The 6,691-nt window shown below is 45.2% G+C and overlaps 1 pseudogene; it reads left to right on the top strand.

Moving 5' to 3' along the window:
• The first annotated feature begins 2,614 nt into the window (after positions 1-2,614).
• LOC109632009 (zinc finger BED domain-containing protein 5-like) lies at positions 2,615-5,835 on the top strand (annotated as a pseudogene).
• Positions 5,836-6,691: the final 856 nt, after the last annotated feature.

Genomic DNA, 6,691 nt, shown 5'->3' with positions numbered 1-6,691 from the left:
TCTTGGAGGTTGATGCCAGCTACAGTGGACTGAGTGCTTTACTCTCCCAAGAACAAGGGGGTAAGGTCAGCCCCATTGCGTGTGCTAGCAGTGGCCTTAAGCCAGCAGAGCGCAACATGACAAATTACAGCTCCATGAAATTGGAATTTCTTACCCTTAAATGGGCCATGACAGAAAAATGGGACTATCTATTGGAACAGAAGTGTGTGGTGTATACAGACAACAATCCTCTCAGTCACCTATCCACAGCAAAGCTGGGTGCTACAGAGCATCGTTGGGCTGTACAGTTGGCTTCTTTTGATTTTCCATAAAGTACAGGCATCCACACATCAAAGCATGTAGCTCAAGGCACGTCAGTCCCAGAATTGCAGGTTGTTGAGGAGAACCAGATGACCCAGGCCATGGTTTCAGCTTTCCCCTGCCATTCTACCCTTGACTTGCATGTTTTAAAGGAAGCTGATCCAATAATCAAAGAGTTCCAGATGTTTTGGACCAGAAAGAAGGCCCCTGATGCAGCTGAGCGACACCAGGCTTCCAAAGAGGTTCTTGTGTTGGCCAGACAGTAAGACCAGCTAGTTGAACAAGGAGGGGTGCTCTATTGCAGTGTCACCCCCCCTAGAGGAGATGAAGTGCTCCAGTTGGTACTACCTGCATCACTCAAGACACAGGTACTTCAGCAGCTGCATAATGAACATGGACACCAAGGTGCTGAGCGAACAACAGAGCTTGTCCGTCAGCGCTGCTGGGGATGGACCATGACATCAAGCAGTGGTGTCAGGAATGTGAGCGCTGACAGGTAGCCAAAGACACACAACCTACTTCCTGTGCATATATGGGTCACTTGCTTGGTTCTCATCCAAATCAGGTCCTGGCTATTGACTTCACCATCCTGGAGCCCTCAAAGAATGGGGTGGAAAACATCCTGGTCATGACAGACATTTCTTCAAAGTATACCCAAGCCATCCCAACCCACGACCAGCGGGCATCTACAGTGGCCAGAGTATTGATTAATGAGTGGTTCTGTAGGTTTGGTGTACCTGGTCTCCTCCACTTTGACCAGGGTGGGAACTTTGAGAGCAACCTCATCCAGTAGCTCTGCCATGTATAGCATTGAGAAAAGCCACACCACCCCTTACCATCCAGCTGGAAATGGCCAATGTGAGAGGTACAATCGCACCTTACACAACCTCCTCCACACTCTGCCCATCACTAAGAAGATGGACTGGTCCAGCTACCTGCCCCAAGTGACTTTTGCCTACAACACCACTGCATACCAGTCCACTGGTGAGTTTCCATTCTTCTTGATGTTAGGCCAATACCCACAATTCAATGTTGACTTTATTTTCAGAATCAGAAATCTTTATTGTCATTGTAACAATGTGGCATTGTACAACGAAATTAAGGTGCAGTCTCTTCAGTGCAGGTACAAAAGTGAAAATAAATAGATAAAAGATCTGTAAGAAAAAAATAAAAATAAATACACAATGCTATAAGAAAGGAATGAGAAAAACCTAAACTAACAGTAATCAAAGACTCATACATTTGTCCAGTCATACATATATCAAAAATATTGCACATGATGTATTGCACGTGGGATTGTAATTCACATGGTGATGATATATTGAATATGGTAGGTTATCTAGAAGCATTCAGTAAAGTAATGGCTGATGGGTAAAAACTATTCCTTTGTCTGTTTGTCCTGCTTTTATGGATCTGAAGTTCAAACAGTCCATGTCCACGTTGTGAGGGGTCCTGAAGGATCCTCGCAGCATTCTTGAGGCAACGGGAGCTGTGTAGTTCTTCAAGTAGCAGGAGACGACCTCCGACTATCCGCTGGGCAGCACGTATGACCCTCTGAATCTCTTTCCTCTGTGCTGCTGTTCAGCTGGAAAACCATGCACTGAGACAATAGCTCAGGATGCTCTCTACTGTGCAGCGATAGAAGGACACCAGAAGTTTCTCTGCGAAGTTTTTCCTCCTGAGAACCCTCAGGATGTAGAGTCTCTTCTGGGCCTTCTTCACCAGCTCAGCAGTGTGCAGTCCCTAGGTCAGGTCATCGCTGATGTTTACCCCCAGGAATCGGAAGTCTGAGACCCTCTCCACACAAACCCTGTTGATGTGTAGTGGCCGGATTTTGTGTGTCTTTTTCCTGAAGTCAACAACGAGCTCCTTGGTCTTAGTTGTCTTCAGGAGCAGGTTGTTGTTCCGACACCACGCTGTCAGTTGCTCCACCTCATCCCTGTAGGCTGACTCATCCTCCCCAGAGATGAGTCCCACTATTGTGGTGTCATCAGCAAACTTGACAATGGTGTTGCTGTGGTGGGCAGGGATGCAGTCATGGGTGTAGAGGGTGTAGAGGAGGGGGCTCACTATAACACTATGACAGCACTATGACAAGCATGTTTAAGATACCCCCCTACAAGAAGATCAGCTGGTCCTCCTTGGAGACACTGGTGTAAGGGGCTGTCATAAAATTCAAGACATCTGGAGCTCAACAGTGTACAAAGTACTGATGCCCCAGCAGTGGGAGGCTCCTTGTACACCGTTGCTCCCCTGCTTGACCTCCAGCAGGTCATCCTTTGATGGTGACTGGGCTGTAGTGATCTCTGAACCCATGGCTGTTCTAGGAAACAACCAACCAGCTCGGCCAGTCACCACCACCCTTTCACTCAATCAAACTGATGCCGCTGCAACACCTCAGCCAGGTGAGGGTCCAGTGAATCCAACATCTAGTGCTGCAACACAGAGTACCAGTGAGGTCTCCCTGAGAAGAACCACCCGTTCAAATGCAGGCAGACATCCAAACCTTCACCACCTTCCTCAGGCTGCTGGTAGTAGTGCTATTGGGGCTACTGACTCTCTGAGGCCTGTGCTTAGTGTGTTTAGGCCTTGGCAGTGAGTGCTAATCGTCGGGCCGACGATTGTAGTGAAGCGTTGTGAACGCAGACCAGGGAGTCCAGCAAGACTCCTCCCTTAGCTCCTCCCCCTGCCCAGGTGCAGTATAAAATGCCTCAGCTGGCTCAGTTCAGCCTCTTGCTGGTCTCTGATGGTGGTTACCTGTTGTTCTGTTCTGCTTTTGTTAGGTTTGACTTTGTTTGCCTGTTTTGCTCATTTAGAACTCTGAGGTTATATCTGCCAAGTGCATAGCAACACTCAGGGCCTTTGTTAGTTAAAAAAGAAACAAGGTATCTGTCTAGTTCTGAATCGTCTGTCTGCACGTACACCAGACAGTTCCTCTTATGCGAGCACAACTGTTTCTATATGAGAAGTTATTGCTGAACACAGCACATGAGCATTGATCAGACATAGGAAAGAGTTCAAGCTAATGTAACGCATTGGCACGTTTATAACACTAGTGAGGTATGGTGAGTGTTGTGGAAAATCTGCTGATCGATGGTCAACTCATCAATGAAGAAAGCGTTCAGGAGCCCTTTGATGTCTTATGCTGAAATATTTATTGAAGCTTGGCCAAGGAGAAAATCAGAATTCATCCATACAACATCTGTACATGATGTTCTCTCATATTCTGAAGTCTGCTTTCCTGCAGTCACACTTTAAAACCCAACAGATCATTAATTTATGGGTGTGCTTGTTCCTAAACAATCAAATGTATTTTATAGGTATGGAGAAAGTATTGCCTGCTTACGCAGTCTCATATCTGTGATGTCTAGGGAGTGAAGGCTTTGACCTTCGCCAAGCTCTCACACTTCCTAAACACAACAGCCTGTTGTACTATGCCCCAGAGAGGACAAGAGACGATGTCTATGACAATTCCATAACAGTGAGAATTGCAACATGTAATGTTAAAGATGCACTAGTTTAGGTTTGACTGCTAGAGCGACGTGGAGTGTTTAAACGAGACTCAAGAGACAAGGTAAATATGGAGATATGCCGGCTTTAGTAGAAAAATAGAAAATAAAAAATAATATGCAATGTATACAATTTGGTATTGTTACAAAATCAACAAAACAAGGATAAAGCTCACATTGGCCACTATCAGCTCTTCCTCGCTTTAAATCTACCTCAGGTGCACCCTGTTTAATGTGAATCTCTGATATCACCATGAATTCAGGTTAATCAAATTACTTCACAGTTCACAATAAAGAAAATAACCCACAATATTAATTGGAGTTACAATCGATTAATTCGATTTCAAAACTGTCTTAAAGACATCAAGGCCTGGATGACCCAGAATTTCTTATAGTTAAACACTGACAAAACTGAGGTCATAATCCTGGGTCCTAGGCATCTCAGAGAAACTCTGTCAGGTTAACCTAGATCAGTGATTCTCAAAGTGTGGTACACGTACCAAAGAATCACTGAAATAAATATAAATAAACATGAAATACTTTCAAACATATTAGAATGGATGAAAATATATTATTAACGGATGGCAAGAAAATGAAAAGAGATACAAATTAAATTACGACTTTTAAAAAGTTTGCAAGTGCTTCTGGGTAGCAGTAGCTACGTAGCGCGAAACCGCCATTGACGTTGACATTAACAGTCATTCACAGTAGCTCTTATAGGCAAGAGGTGATGGCAAGAATTGGAGGTTTTTAATAATGAAGACGTCTAAACTACTGTCATGGCTTCAGTCTGCGAAGGGAAGTGTGGGCCAGGAGAGAGCGAGAACTGAAGAGTGTGGGCAGGGTGCAGGTACACACAGCGACTACTTTGGTGGCGCCAGCGAAGCCCCCAGAGCAGCCCCCAGCGAAGCCCGCAGCGCGGCCCGCAGCACGCCCCCCAGCAAAGCCCCCAGAGCAGCTGCTAGCAACAACAACCGGCACAAACCAGTGAGGAGATATGACGAAAACTATATTAAATTTGGATTTATTTGGAGCGGGAGAGAGGAAGAGCCCAGGCCGCAGTGTGTAATATGTGGCGACATTTTGAGCAATGAATGCATGAAACCATCGCATCTCAAACGGCATCTTACAACCAAACACAGGGCACTTAACGACAAACCAGTGAAATTTTTTAACGAAAATGTGATGAACTGAAGCAGTCAAAGTCCACCATTCAGTCCTATGGTACACCTATAGCCAAAGCACAGGAAGCTTCATATCGTGCCAGCCTCTGGATCGCCAGAGCCGGTAAGCCGCACACAATCGGCAGTTGTGTTTACCGTTGGCCAAAGAGATGACACGGATCATGTGTGGAGAGAAAGCTACCAGAGAGTTAAACTTGGTGCCGCTTTCAAATGACACCGTGTCAAGGAGAATAAAAGACATGGCTGGCGATGTTAAAAACACATTGATTGAGCGCATTAAGAACAGTCGTTATTTTGCCATACAGCTTGATGAGACTACAGATGTTGCAGATTTGGCCAATTTATTGGTTTATGTGAGATATGAATATGATGGTGCAGCTCAGGAGGATTTTATGTTCTGTCAGTCACTTGAGACCAGAACTACAGCAGAGCACATATTCCAGGTACTGAACGCGTTTATCCAAGAGAACGGACTGGACTGGGAAAAGTGTGTGGGTGTGTGTACAGACGGCGTGAGGGCTATGACGGTTCGTAAAGGTGGGGTAGCAGCTCGAATCCAAGAGGTGGCACCTGAGATGAGCTGGACTCACTGCAGTATCCATTGTGAGGCGCTGGCAGTGAAGAAGATGCCTGATGACCTGAAGTCTGTGCTGGACTCTGCAGTAAAAACTGTGAACTTCATCAAGGCCAGACCGATGAATGCTCACTTATTTCATGTGCTCTGCAAGGAGATGGGTAGTGAGCATGTCCAACTCTTGCTTCATACTGTAAGGTGGCTTTCAAGAGGAAAGGTGCTTTCAAGGCTTTTTGAATTGCACAGAGAGGTCCAGATGTTCTTGTAGGACACAAATTTCCCCTTGTCAGACATTTTTGAAGATGCTGTGTGGCTCAGTCAGCTGGCATACGTGTCTGACATTTTTTCACGTTCAAACAAACTGAATTTGGGACTGCAGGGACTCTCCATCAATGTTTTTGATGTGCAGGACAAAATTAATGCACTGCTGAAAAAAATTGGAGTTATTTGAAATCAAAATCAAGACAGGTGATGTTTCAGCTTTCCCTGCTTTGGAGAGTTTTCTGTCTGATAATGACCTGATGCTTGATGATGGAGTCAGGGAGAACATTGCTGCACACCTCGCATCACTCAGACAACAGTTCCGCAATTATTTCCCAGTGATGCCTGGAGCTCAAGTGAGTAGCTGGAAGAGAAACCCTTTCAACATCGAGACCTCTCACGTGGCCTCAATGGATTTAACTGTTGTTGAGCAGGAGAGTTTAATAGAGCTCTCTTGTGATGAAACACTGAAGGCATTTTTCAGAAAGCACACTTTGTTGGACTTTTGGATGAAGCAGTACAGTGAATACCCTGTGCTTTCTCCTTCCTTTTGCAACCACCTATCTGTGCGAGAAAGGTTTCTCTTCACTTGTTGTCATAAAAACAATGTACAGAAGCAGGGTGGATGCTGAGCCAAACCTGAGACTGAAGCTGACCTCCATTGACCCAGACATTGCAGGACCGTGTTCACAGAGGCATGCACAGCCATCACATTAAGCTCATGTAAGTTGTCATCAATAGTCAGTGTATGTTTAATTACAGCTGTTATTCTTAATTTTCTTCCTCACTTTTGTTTTATTCTTAATCTTATTGTTCTTCCTCTGTGTTGGTGTGTTTGTTTCTGTTTCAGAAAGCAGCCATAC

This window comes from Paralichthys olivaceus, chromosome 3 (assembly GCF_024713975.1).
Source record: "Paralichthys olivaceus isolate ysfri-2021 chromosome 3, ASM2471397v2, whole genome shotgun sequence".
In the NCBI taxonomy this organism is placed as follows: Eukaryota; Metazoa; Chordata; class Actinopteri; order Pleuronectiformes; family Paralichthyidae; genus Paralichthys; species Paralichthys olivaceus.
This window is presented reverse-complemented; position numbering and strand designations above follow the sequence as displayed.